The sequence below is a fragment of the Mustela lutreola genome, chromosome X (genome assembly GCF_030435805.1).
Source record: "Mustela lutreola isolate mMusLut2 chromosome X, mMusLut2.pri, whole genome shotgun sequence".
NCBI classification, from domain to species: Eukaryota; Metazoa; Chordata; class Mammalia; order Carnivora; family Mustelidae; genus Mustela; species Mustela lutreola.
This window is the reverse complement of record NC_081308.1, coordinates 53,968,389-53,979,598: the sequence shown is the minus strand read 5'-3', so window position 1 is coordinate 53,979,598 and position 11,210 is coordinate 53,968,389.

The window sequence follows — 11,210 nt, the reverse complement described above, 5'->3', positions numbered from 1 at the left end:
AATAAATAGGAATTTATTTAAATTCATAAATATATAAAATAAATAGGAATTTATTTAAATTGATTTAAATATTGCACGCTGTTTCATTGTTCATAAATAAGGTGATGATAGTATAGCCATTAGTTGGTAACACTGATATATCACTTTCTTTTTACTTCTCAGTGCATTCTCTTTACACAAAATAGATACATATTTTAAAAGAATCTGAATCTGTGGCAAACTTTTAAAAAAACCCTAAACAGTAAAGTTTATCATTTTAAGTAATCTCAATTATCGTCCTCAATTGTGCTAGTATATCCTTCTATCTAGGCCAGATATTGTATGAGGGATTTTAAGAGACATACTTTTCTAAATTTCACTTTTCTCATCTGCAAAATGCTGATCATTATCCTACAATAAAATACACTTACAATTTTTTGATGAGAATTTATTTATTTATTTATTTATTTTAAGATTTAATTTATTTATCAGAGAGAGTGGGCGAGAGCGCAAGCACAGGCAGACAGAATGGCAGGCAGAGGCAGAGGGAGAAGCAGGCTCCCGGCCGAGCAAGGAGCCCGATGCGGTACTCAGTCCCAGGACGCTGGGATCATGACCTGAGCCAAAGGCAGCTGCTTAACCAACTGAGCCACCCAGGCATCCCTTTTGATGAAAATTTAATCTGTATAAACAATATATTTGCTGTAATGCGTGGTTCATGGAAACCATCTTATTTAATTATAAGCAACAACAGTATTAGAAATTAAGTAAATGTGTCTATAATATTTCAAGTTTTAACACATAATTCCAGTGCTTTGCCTTATTTTCTCAAATCCCTTTACCATTTTCACTGACAGAGTCAAATGTACTTTTTCTACTAGTAGCCAGCTCTTTGTCTTTTGTCAGATAAATGCCCTTGTGAATTATTTATAATAGAGATATTAGCAATAATAATAATAATAATAATAATAAATAGCAATGAAAATGTTAAAAAAAGTATTCTTAACTAATTAGGGTTCTTAGGCATCAATTAGAGGAACCACCTCTGGCAAGCAAATTAATCTGCAAAACATTCCCAGAATTAACAATCAATCTGATACAGGGTTGTCCGTAGACTGAAAGTTGAAGCAAAAGGACTAGGTTTGGAAAATAGGTAGGACAGTGAAAAAAATGATCAAATTTTTGGGCAAAATAAATTCTTAGGTGTCCTTTCAATGGAGTCCTGGGCATTATGTAGCAGAAACTCTGGAGATTATCTCAATCCATTGGAGTCACACCGTTTATTAGCTTGCTATTGACAAAGTGCCCAGCCTGTGTCTGTTTTCCACTACTGTCAGGGTTCTAGAAGTTCACGCACTGCCCACCACTGACAGTAGGGGCATCTCTCTGTCCAGATTTTCCCTTTACATAAGGAGGTCAGTTACAGGAGATTAGGGCCCACTCTAACGACCTCATTGTAATGTGATTGCATCTGTAAGGACTCTAGTTCCAAATAAGGTCACGTTCTGTGGTACCAGAGATGAGGACAGCAGCAAGGTTTCTGGGGGAAATGCAGGTCAGCTCTTAACAGTCCACTCTCTGGCACCCCAAATTCGTGTCCTTCCCATGTGCAAAATGCCTTCACCCAATGCCCCCCAAAGCACTAATCATTCCAGAATCAACTCAAAATCTGAAATCTCATCCGTCCTCCTCCACTCAAAGACCCAGATCTCACCCAGGCCATGGGACCTGAGGACTGCATCCAAAAGCCACAATCTCCTTGTAAAGCTGCCCATCAGGTCCTGACATCACCCTCATTAGTCCCAGAAGCCGAGGGCCTACAGTTCCCCGAGACAGTTTCTCAGAGGAAGTTTGAAGACCACCTCAGAGGACGTTCTTTGGGAGTGAATGAAGAGGGAAGGGGGTCAGAGCCTCCTGCCATTCCCAGGGCACCCAGAACCCAGAGAGTGAGGCCTCGGGTGCTTTCTAGTGACCGATTCAAGGCAATTCTTTGAATTTGGGACTTCAGAGTTAACTTAGTTTTCATTTGTGATTATTATTTTTGTGTGGGGGCCATAGCTTTTCTTTTGACCTATGGCTGTTTTCACTCCCGGTTCTGAAGAAGCCCCTAAATCCTAACCCTGTTGAGGACTCCGAAAGCTCTCAGAGCAGCAGTGCTGGGGGACAGTGTGGACACATGGTTTGGTTTCTCCTCTGGCCTGATTCTGCGGCAGCCCCGCTCTGTCCTCCTCAGACTTCAGAGCAATAGCTGAACAAGTGGAGAAAGGACCAGGGGGTCAGGAAGGTGGCCACCGAAGAGTGACTTCTCTGGAGGGTGGCTGAGCTAGCGAGTGAGCGTGTTAGTCCAGCTCTGCCTGCAGTCGGGATGGAGCTGAACAGGGGCCAGGGAACGGGAGGAGGAGCAGAGAGCGGGGACAGAGGGACCAAAGAGGAGATTCAGACGAAGGGAAGTAATTGGGAGGACAGAGAAGAAAATCTAGAAGACAGGCATGTAAGAAAGGAAAAGGGAGGAAGTGGGCATTGGGAAAGGGCACCACCAGGGAAGGAGAGAGGGGAAGGGAAGAGGAAGGAAGAGAGGAAAGGGGAAAGGGAGAAGGGAAGGGTCAGCATGCCAGGGCTCCCCCTGCATCTGAAGAAGAGGTGGCTGGTCAAACAGGGTGCTCACTCCTTGGTCCCAGTTTCTGCTCCCAGTGCTACTGGGATTTGCAAGGAAGGCAGGCTGTCCCCTGGGACCCACTGGAGCCCACTGGAGCCCACAGGAGGGTGGGAGAGGTAAGATGCCACCGGGTCCTGTCCTGAGCTGCTCCCAGCTGCCAGCCTCACCACATGGTGCAAGAGGGACCCCAGAACAAAGGAAGGACACAGGCCCGCATGTCTGCCGGTGGCTCTGGGCACTTAGCTCATCGCAGTGAACCACACCGCCTCCTCCACCCAGGCTTCCAAAGCCTCCTTCTTCGTTCCTGGCTTTCATGTCTGTACGAACATGAGCCAGATCTAACTCATCTCTGACAGACAATTCTGACTCACCCCGTGTCAGATTTTTATTAGTGGCTGTGATAGAGTAAGACAGCAATGCTCCAACAAACGGACTATTTCCTCCCACGTGACCTCAACAGTCTTATACATTTTCTTAGCGAAAAACTCTTGTCTCCTTCCATTAAGCTCATAACGTGGTCTAATAGTATACATGTGCCTTCGTTACATGCAAAGCGATACAGAGGTCCTTTTTTAAAATTTTACAAGGTAAAGTCAATGAACACATCTAATTTGACGAATAAGTCTCTAAAATGTCAATCCAGGCAAAGCTTTTTCTGCCTACAGTTTGAAGCCTACGTGGTGACATTATTAAAACGCTTTCAGTCCCTCAGTGAGGTTCTTAGAAGCTAGCCAGGGCTTACTACATGCCAGGCACTGTGTTCAGGTGTTGGAGCTAAATGGACGGAGAGCTTGAAGGCTGGCAGGGGAGGGACATCCATGTCACAACCACAGCTAGAAACGGAGGCCAGTGGTAGAAAAGAGAGAGCAGGCTGCATGGAGAGTGTGTACCATGGGGCTTGTGAGCTCACGAATAAGTGGGAGTACCTGGAGTGGGGAGACAGGGGAGAGGAAGAGGGTCTTCCCATCAATGGGAATCACCTGTGCTTGGAGGCAGGTGCCATGAGGGGTCTTCACAGGAAGAGGGAGGCAGCGTGGTTGAAGGGCAGAGAGACAGGGCAGAACAGGCATCAGTCAGTTGGAGGGGTAGGAAGAGACGGATGGGAGGATTATGGATGCCTTTGGAGGACTGAGAATTTGTTAGAAGATCAGTGCAGATTTCTATGGAGACAAATGCCAGGAACTGATAGGTCTTTGAAAGGTCACTCTGGCTACCTTTTGGCAAAGCGGTTGGTAAAAGGCACGTGCAGGTGTGAACACACCAGGTGGGAGGTGAGTGCAGGGAATCAGGTGAGGGAGCATGGGAACTTGGTCCGGGGGTATATAAGGGAAAATAGCCTTTAATGAGTTCCGCAAATTGGCACCAGCTGTGGCTTCATTACAGCACTGGAAGGGGTAGGTGGGTGTGTCCTGGAGGTTACAGAAATTACATGAGAAAGGGAAGTCATTTTAGATCTTTTTTCCAACTAGAGGAACTCTCACCTCATTGATAGAATTCCAGAGTGGGAACGGATGGACATGAGGACAACTTTGAAATGTCTGAATATGTTCTTCAATATCTTTGCAAGTGACGAGGAGACCTTGACCTTAGGAGCCCTCGGCCCTCTTTGTAGCCAAAAAGATTTCACCTACAGATTTGGGTTCTCCCTTTTAAAGTCAAGGAGACAGTCCTTCCAAAGGACACCTCCTATCATTTTACCCTCTCATCATACCTCACGTGCTGGGATCTCCAAGACCCTCTGTTCCAGGTTGTCCATATGCACTTTGGTGGGGCCGGTCGTGCCAAGAACACCACCACAGGAAATCTAGAGCCTGTAGTGCTACTAATAACATCATCTAAGATTGTATTTGCTGCCCTCATGGCTTGTTCCCACCATGACTCACTGAAGCTTTTTACACGTTGTATCCATTAAGCTATAGTTCCCAAAGCTCATCATCTCTAGTGCCATTAATTTTTAGGGGACCAGGCCAGTCGCTTTTCTCCCCATCCCTCCCCTCTCAACCATTGTTTATTTCTGTGAAGGCTTTTCCTAGTTTGTTTCAGGGCAAGAGCACTCTTCATGGGGAAAGGGGAAAGGGCATGACCTGAAGAGAGACTTGTGGACTCTTCCCTGAGCCCAGAGCTAGCCTCAGGGATCAATCTCAATAGCCTGAGATCACCACATGAGCCAGAACCCAGAGTTGGGCACTTCACTGAGGGTGCCGCCCAGGTGCTCCTCAGCTGTTGTTGACCCGTTTCTGGAGATGGGCGCCTGTGTGGCTCGGTTAGTTCAGCGACTGCCTTGGGCTCAGGTCATGACCCCGGACTGGCAGGATCTTGTCCCGCCTCGGGCTCCCAGCTCCTGGGGGAGTCGGCTTCTCCCACTGACCTTCTCCTCTCTCATGCTCTCTCTCACTCATTCTCGCTCCATGAAAGAAAGACAAGCTTTCCAAAAAGTGTCTGGAGCCTTGTTGGATGGGCTTGAATGTGGTGGATCTCAGTGAGTTTTCTCATCGCATGCAGACACCTTGAGGATAGCCATGTCTTTCTAAAAGGATCCCTTGTTGTTGTTCTGCCATGGTTTCTTTCTCTGTTCACGGATCGGGTGTCTTTCCATTGTCTCTTCTCAAGACCTCAGAAAATCAGCCTTTGAGGATTCCTTTGGGTACGGTCTAGCCCTTTTCATCTTTTCTCTTTCCACAAAATCTATACTACACTCTGCATCCGCCTATGTAGAGTTTATTTTTCACTGACCTATCCAGGTCTTTTCTTTCAATAGAATTTCAGTCCTTCATTCTGCAGGTCATTGTTGAAAAGTTAAAGGTGAAGTCTACTAACTCGCTAGGCGTATTTTCTTTTTCCTATCTATTCCTTCCTACCTTTCTATCTATACACATAGATATATATAGTAATACATATACACACACACGTATGTGTGTGTGTGTGTATGTGTGTGTGTGTGTGTGTTTATGCATATAAACTATCCCAGTCCTAAACTCCAGCACCTGGGAACATGTCCTTTTTTGGAAATAGGGTCCCTGAAGATGTAACTATCTAGGATGAGGTCATATTTGAGTAGACTGGGCCCCTAATTCAGGAGGACTTGTGTGCTACTAAGAAGAGAGAGTGTGGATACACAGATATGCACTGAGGGAGAAGGCCCGGTGAAGACGTCCAAAGCCAGAGCAATACTTCAAGCTGGAAAAGGGGCCTGGAACAGATCCATACACAATACTTACAAAAGTAGCATGTCCTACCAACATTGTAGCCTCTAGAAATGTAACACTGTCCACTTCTGTGGTTTCAGCCTCCAGGCTTCTGGTATCTTGTAATAGCAGCCATAGAAAAACCATTATATATATATAGGTAAAAGAATGTATATTAGGTAATATTAGAATAAGAATAATATTAGGTAAAAGAATGTATAATATAATATATAATATATATATTATAAATATTATAAATATTATATATACATATATACATATACATATATATGTATATATAATATTTATAATATATATAATATATATAATATATATAATATATATTTATATATATATTTATAATATATATAATATATATATTTACATATATGTATATATGTATATATATACATAATATATACATAATATATATATAATATATACATAATATATAATATATACATAATATATACATAATATATATGTATATATGTATATATAATATTTATAATATATATAATATATTATATATATTTGTAATATATATAATATATATATTACATATATGTATATATGTATATATATACATAATATATACATAATATATATGTATATATGTATATATGTATATATGTATATATAATATTTATAATATATATAATATATATATATTATCCATTCTTTTACCTAATAAAACATTTTTGTTCAGAATCTCAGTCTTCCTTCCTCAGTCTTCCTTCCTTCCAGTAGAATGTTATTCTCATTCTTTTGGTGCCTCCTGAACAATTCGACCACGTCTACAACTTCAATTTGCATGAAAGTTATTCTTACCTAAAGTCTTCCGCCATTTCTTTAAAAACAGTTGGCATCTTTTTGCAGTTTCCAGTGTTTTTGGTTTGAGTATCTGTTTATAGGCTGATAAAGGTAACTTTCATCCTACTCTTTCCTTCTGAGTTTGTTTTTTTCTGGGAAAGTATATTTTCTACTCTTTAAAAAGAAGGACCTAGAAAAGTGAAATGGTTCTTCTTTGTAAGTCTACATTCCCTTTCCCCATTTTCTTTGTACTTTATGAGACCACAGATTTGGCAGCTGACAGCATGTATCAGCCTTTAAAAAAATTAAATTTAATTTAAATGAAGTTAAATTAAATATATTTAATTCAATTGAAACTTGAAAATACAAATGAAAATTTACAATTAAAAATATAAATTAAATGCATTGGAAGGGGAGGTGAGACTAAGACCTCTGAGAGACTAAGTACTCTGAAAATCAACATGAGGGCTTTGATGGGGCGAGGGGTGGGAGGTAGGGGGAACCAGGTGTGGTTATTAGAAAAGGCCCAGATTGCATCATGGAGCACTGGATTTGGTGTAAACCAAGGAATACTGGTATGCTGAAATAAAAATTAAAAACAAAAGAGAAAAATGAAAAAAAAACATATATAAAAACATTAAAAGAAAAAAACAGATTTTTAAAAAAAGATCTATGAGGGCTTTAAGTTGTGTAAACCTGGTGAATCACAGACCTGTACCCCTGGAGATAAAAATATAATCTATATTTATTTAAAAAAATAATTGAAATAAAATAATAAATAAATAAATGGGGATGTACGAAGGGATGAAGCAAAGAAAATGCGAGACCATGGGCATCATTTGAGGGGCTCAGTCGTTTCATGAAATGTCAATGGTTTTTCTACTCTAATGAAAAGATGAACTTGGTTAGATTGCATCAATACCCACATCCACACAGAACGCTGTGCTGCTTCGAGGAGGGACAGAATCAGCTCACGAAGGCAGAAACAAAATTCGGTAGTACTGAAAACCTAAAATTGAACAAGATTTCTACCAACCGAGAAGGGGACATCATAGCGAGTATAAGAAGGGATGGGGGAAACACTGAAGGTACAACAACTGGATAAAAAACAAAGAGTGAAATGTGTATAGAAACATATTCTAAGAGAATGGACAAAGTATGAGAATCAGGAAGTAAATTCCTCCACGTCATCAGATAGAAGTTAAAAATTCAGGAAAATTCAATGCACTCCTGGGACATACAAACAAAGCTTGAAAATCCTATTGATGAGAACAGCAAAAGGAGGACTGACCTGTTGTCAGGAACCTGTCTTTGATCTGTCTCAGGATGTCTGTGTTTAAACGCACAGTTAATGATTGGGTTGGTGGTTGGCATGAGGGGATGGTCACTGAACAAAGGCACCCCACCTATCCTCTGCTCTCTGACTTCCTCCCTCTTCTCCAGGATCCCTATAGCATGTGACAAGCAGAATTAGCTCACATAAAGCTATCAAAGAACTCTCTCATTAACTTAGCCCCCAGGTGTCAAAAGAAACAGCTTAAGTCCCTGAAACATAAAATGAAGATGTGTCCCCACCTTAACGATATAACACCCCTTCCCTCACATGCTGCACACCATGGGAAGCTCTAATCACATCCATTAGGGACCTAGTTGCTGAGCATATATCAAAGGAATAGGACAGAAGTGAGGAAAGATAATTATGTTTAACAAATGAATTAAAACAATTATACAACCACCCACTGAGTACAGAGCTTTGAGCTCTGCTTCAAATAGGATATGAAAAGAATCAGCTGAGAAATTGTATTGCAATCAAAACTGGCCAGCACTTTCAGAGACCTTTTTTCTGCAGGATCAGAATGCAGACATTATTGGTTAGAGAAATCTAAAAGGTGCTCTCTTATGAGATATCTTATGAACCTACAGTAAATGATTCCCAGTAACATTAAAACCCAATAATAACTGTTTCAAGACATGAAAACCCCACTTCTGATGGTCAGTGGTATTGTTTGTCATGTTTGTTGTAATTTGCAACAGCCAGCATCCTTTGGACACTCTTCCTACCTCTGAGGAATTTTCCCATGTTGACTTTCTACCCCAAGAGAAGCCAGAAATTACTTTGCAAATGATACAAGGTCTGCCCATCAGATGCACCCACAGGAGGCTCTGATGGGAGAAGAAGAAGCAAGCACCAAGTAGGTAGGATCTGTTTCTAAGGATGTATGCAAAAGACTGGAGTTCTCTGAGCAGCCATGCCCACGGTTCCATCCAGGGGTCAACTGTTGGGGTATCACTGCACTATCTCCCCTGGGCAGTCCTACGGTGGTACAGCCCCAGAACCTGGCATTGGCACTCCGGGCATCTTCAAGGCCCTTGATAATGTTCAATAAAGTTCTTTTCTGTTCAAACTAATTACATCATTGACTGATACACATTTTGCTTTTCAGAAGTAAAGAATAGGGGAAGAACTCATAAGTGCTTTGAAAACTGTAAAAGACTACCAATCTATGGTAGCAACTACAGTGCTTGGCTTTTAAAGGCAAGAAGCAGCAACCTAAGCTTGCAAATAAATAGGCCACTCACAAGCTTGTTGAATGTTTGGAATTCTACAAAGTAAAACATGGGTCATGGGATTAATGTTGTAGACGTCCCTTCATAGCCAGATGGATGATGAGTTGGGTTTTCAGAAGTTTCCAAAGCTACTCTTAGAGTAGGAACTAACTGAGGCTATTTCTGTCCCCACGCTCCGACACTGGACACTTGTCCTTTGGGGGGCAGATATCAGGAAGCACCAAGTTGGTTGGACGATGCAGGTTTTCAGTCCAGTCCTGGCTTAGGTCCCAGCCAAGAGACAGCGTGGCCCACCAGGGACATCACCCACACTCCTTCCTTTGTTAAGCTGAATAATCTTCCATTGTAATTTATTTATTTATTGCATCGCAATTTTATTTATTTATTGCATTTCATTTATTGATATAATAATATAACATTATGATAATATTTCATATATTATATGTAGTATATCATATCATTGGCTCTCTCCCGTCTCTTCCCATAAGGGCACTAATCCCATTGTTAGGGCCCCACCACCATGACCTAATAATCTCTTAAAGGCCTTATCTGTAAATGTCATTACACTTGGATTAGGGTTCCAACATATGACTTTTTTTTTTTTAATATTTTATTTATTTATTTGACAGACAGAGATCACAAGTAGGGAGAGAGGCAAGCAGATAGAGGGAGGGAAGCAGGCTCCCTGCTGAGCAAAAAGCCTGATACAGTGCTCGATCCCAGGACCCTGGGATCATGACCTGAGCCAAAGGCAGAGGCTTAGCCCACTGAGCAACCCAGGCGTCCCTCCAACATATGACTTTTGAGAGGGGACACAAACATTCGGACTATAGAGGAGCTATATTTTTTAAATTATTTTTTAAGAAACAGGAATAATTAACCAAAAACCATTAATGTAAAAAAAATGATAAAAGTACATTGTATTACTGTAGATTTATTTTGTAACTGCTAATATTCACTTAATATAATCAATCACCTGGGATGATTAAAAAATGTGGATTCAACAGCCCTGCCTGACAATTTGAGTTGGCATCTAAACTGTATCTGTGTTTTATTTTGTGTGTACGTGTATTTTGTGTCTTGAGAATAATCTGATTACAGAGATAAGTAACTGTAGATAAAGGCTGGCTCGTGACAATTTGCCTTAAAATCTCAGAGCACCCCTTAATTTAACCCAAAGTCTTGAAGAAAAGATGAAAAAAGCCTTTGCTTCAAAGTTGAATCACTAAGAAGGTCAAATATGTGTTCAGATTCCTAAACAGAAACATGCACATTTTATTATGGCAGCAGAAATTTACACAGTGATGGGTTAGTCCCTCACTTGCTATTGTATAACACTATCCGGTCCCGGAGGAAATTCCAGGGAGGAACATGAATTGAGCTACGCCCATTGGGGCAAAATAGTGCACATTCAGCATCTTCGCCTGACGTTTTAAGGGTTACCAGAAGGAGACACTTTGGGCTAAAAACCAACCTGTGCTTTGCTCCCCAAGCAGTCTCCACAGCACACAGCTGCAACCATGCAAAGGAAGGTGCTTCTTTTCCTAATCCACACCCAAGCACCATACAAAGATAATAAGACACCATACATTCAGCAGTGGGAGGGGTCCTTGTGTAATCAGGCATATTGTTTTGATTTTCTATGCACGGATATTTACAAGCCTGAATTTCTTAAAAGAGCAGTCAGAGTTTAAATTTTCCTGGTTAATTGCGTATTTGGAAGGTCGAAGATAGGCACAATAATGCAGAGAAAAAAACGTATTCAATAATCAGTATGAGGATGAATGAACAATGGCTTTATAAGTGAATGTGATGGTGGAAATTCAGGATATATAGCACACCTCGAGTTTTGCTGTCATCATTTTAATAAAAAAATATGAATAAAAATATTTTTAAGACACGTGAGTAAAGACTAGAAGTGCAGTCCTTACAGGCTACCCACATCAAATGAGGTCACACATCCATTACATCGAAATTAAAATGGCTTCAAGTTCTCACCCTCTTCCCTC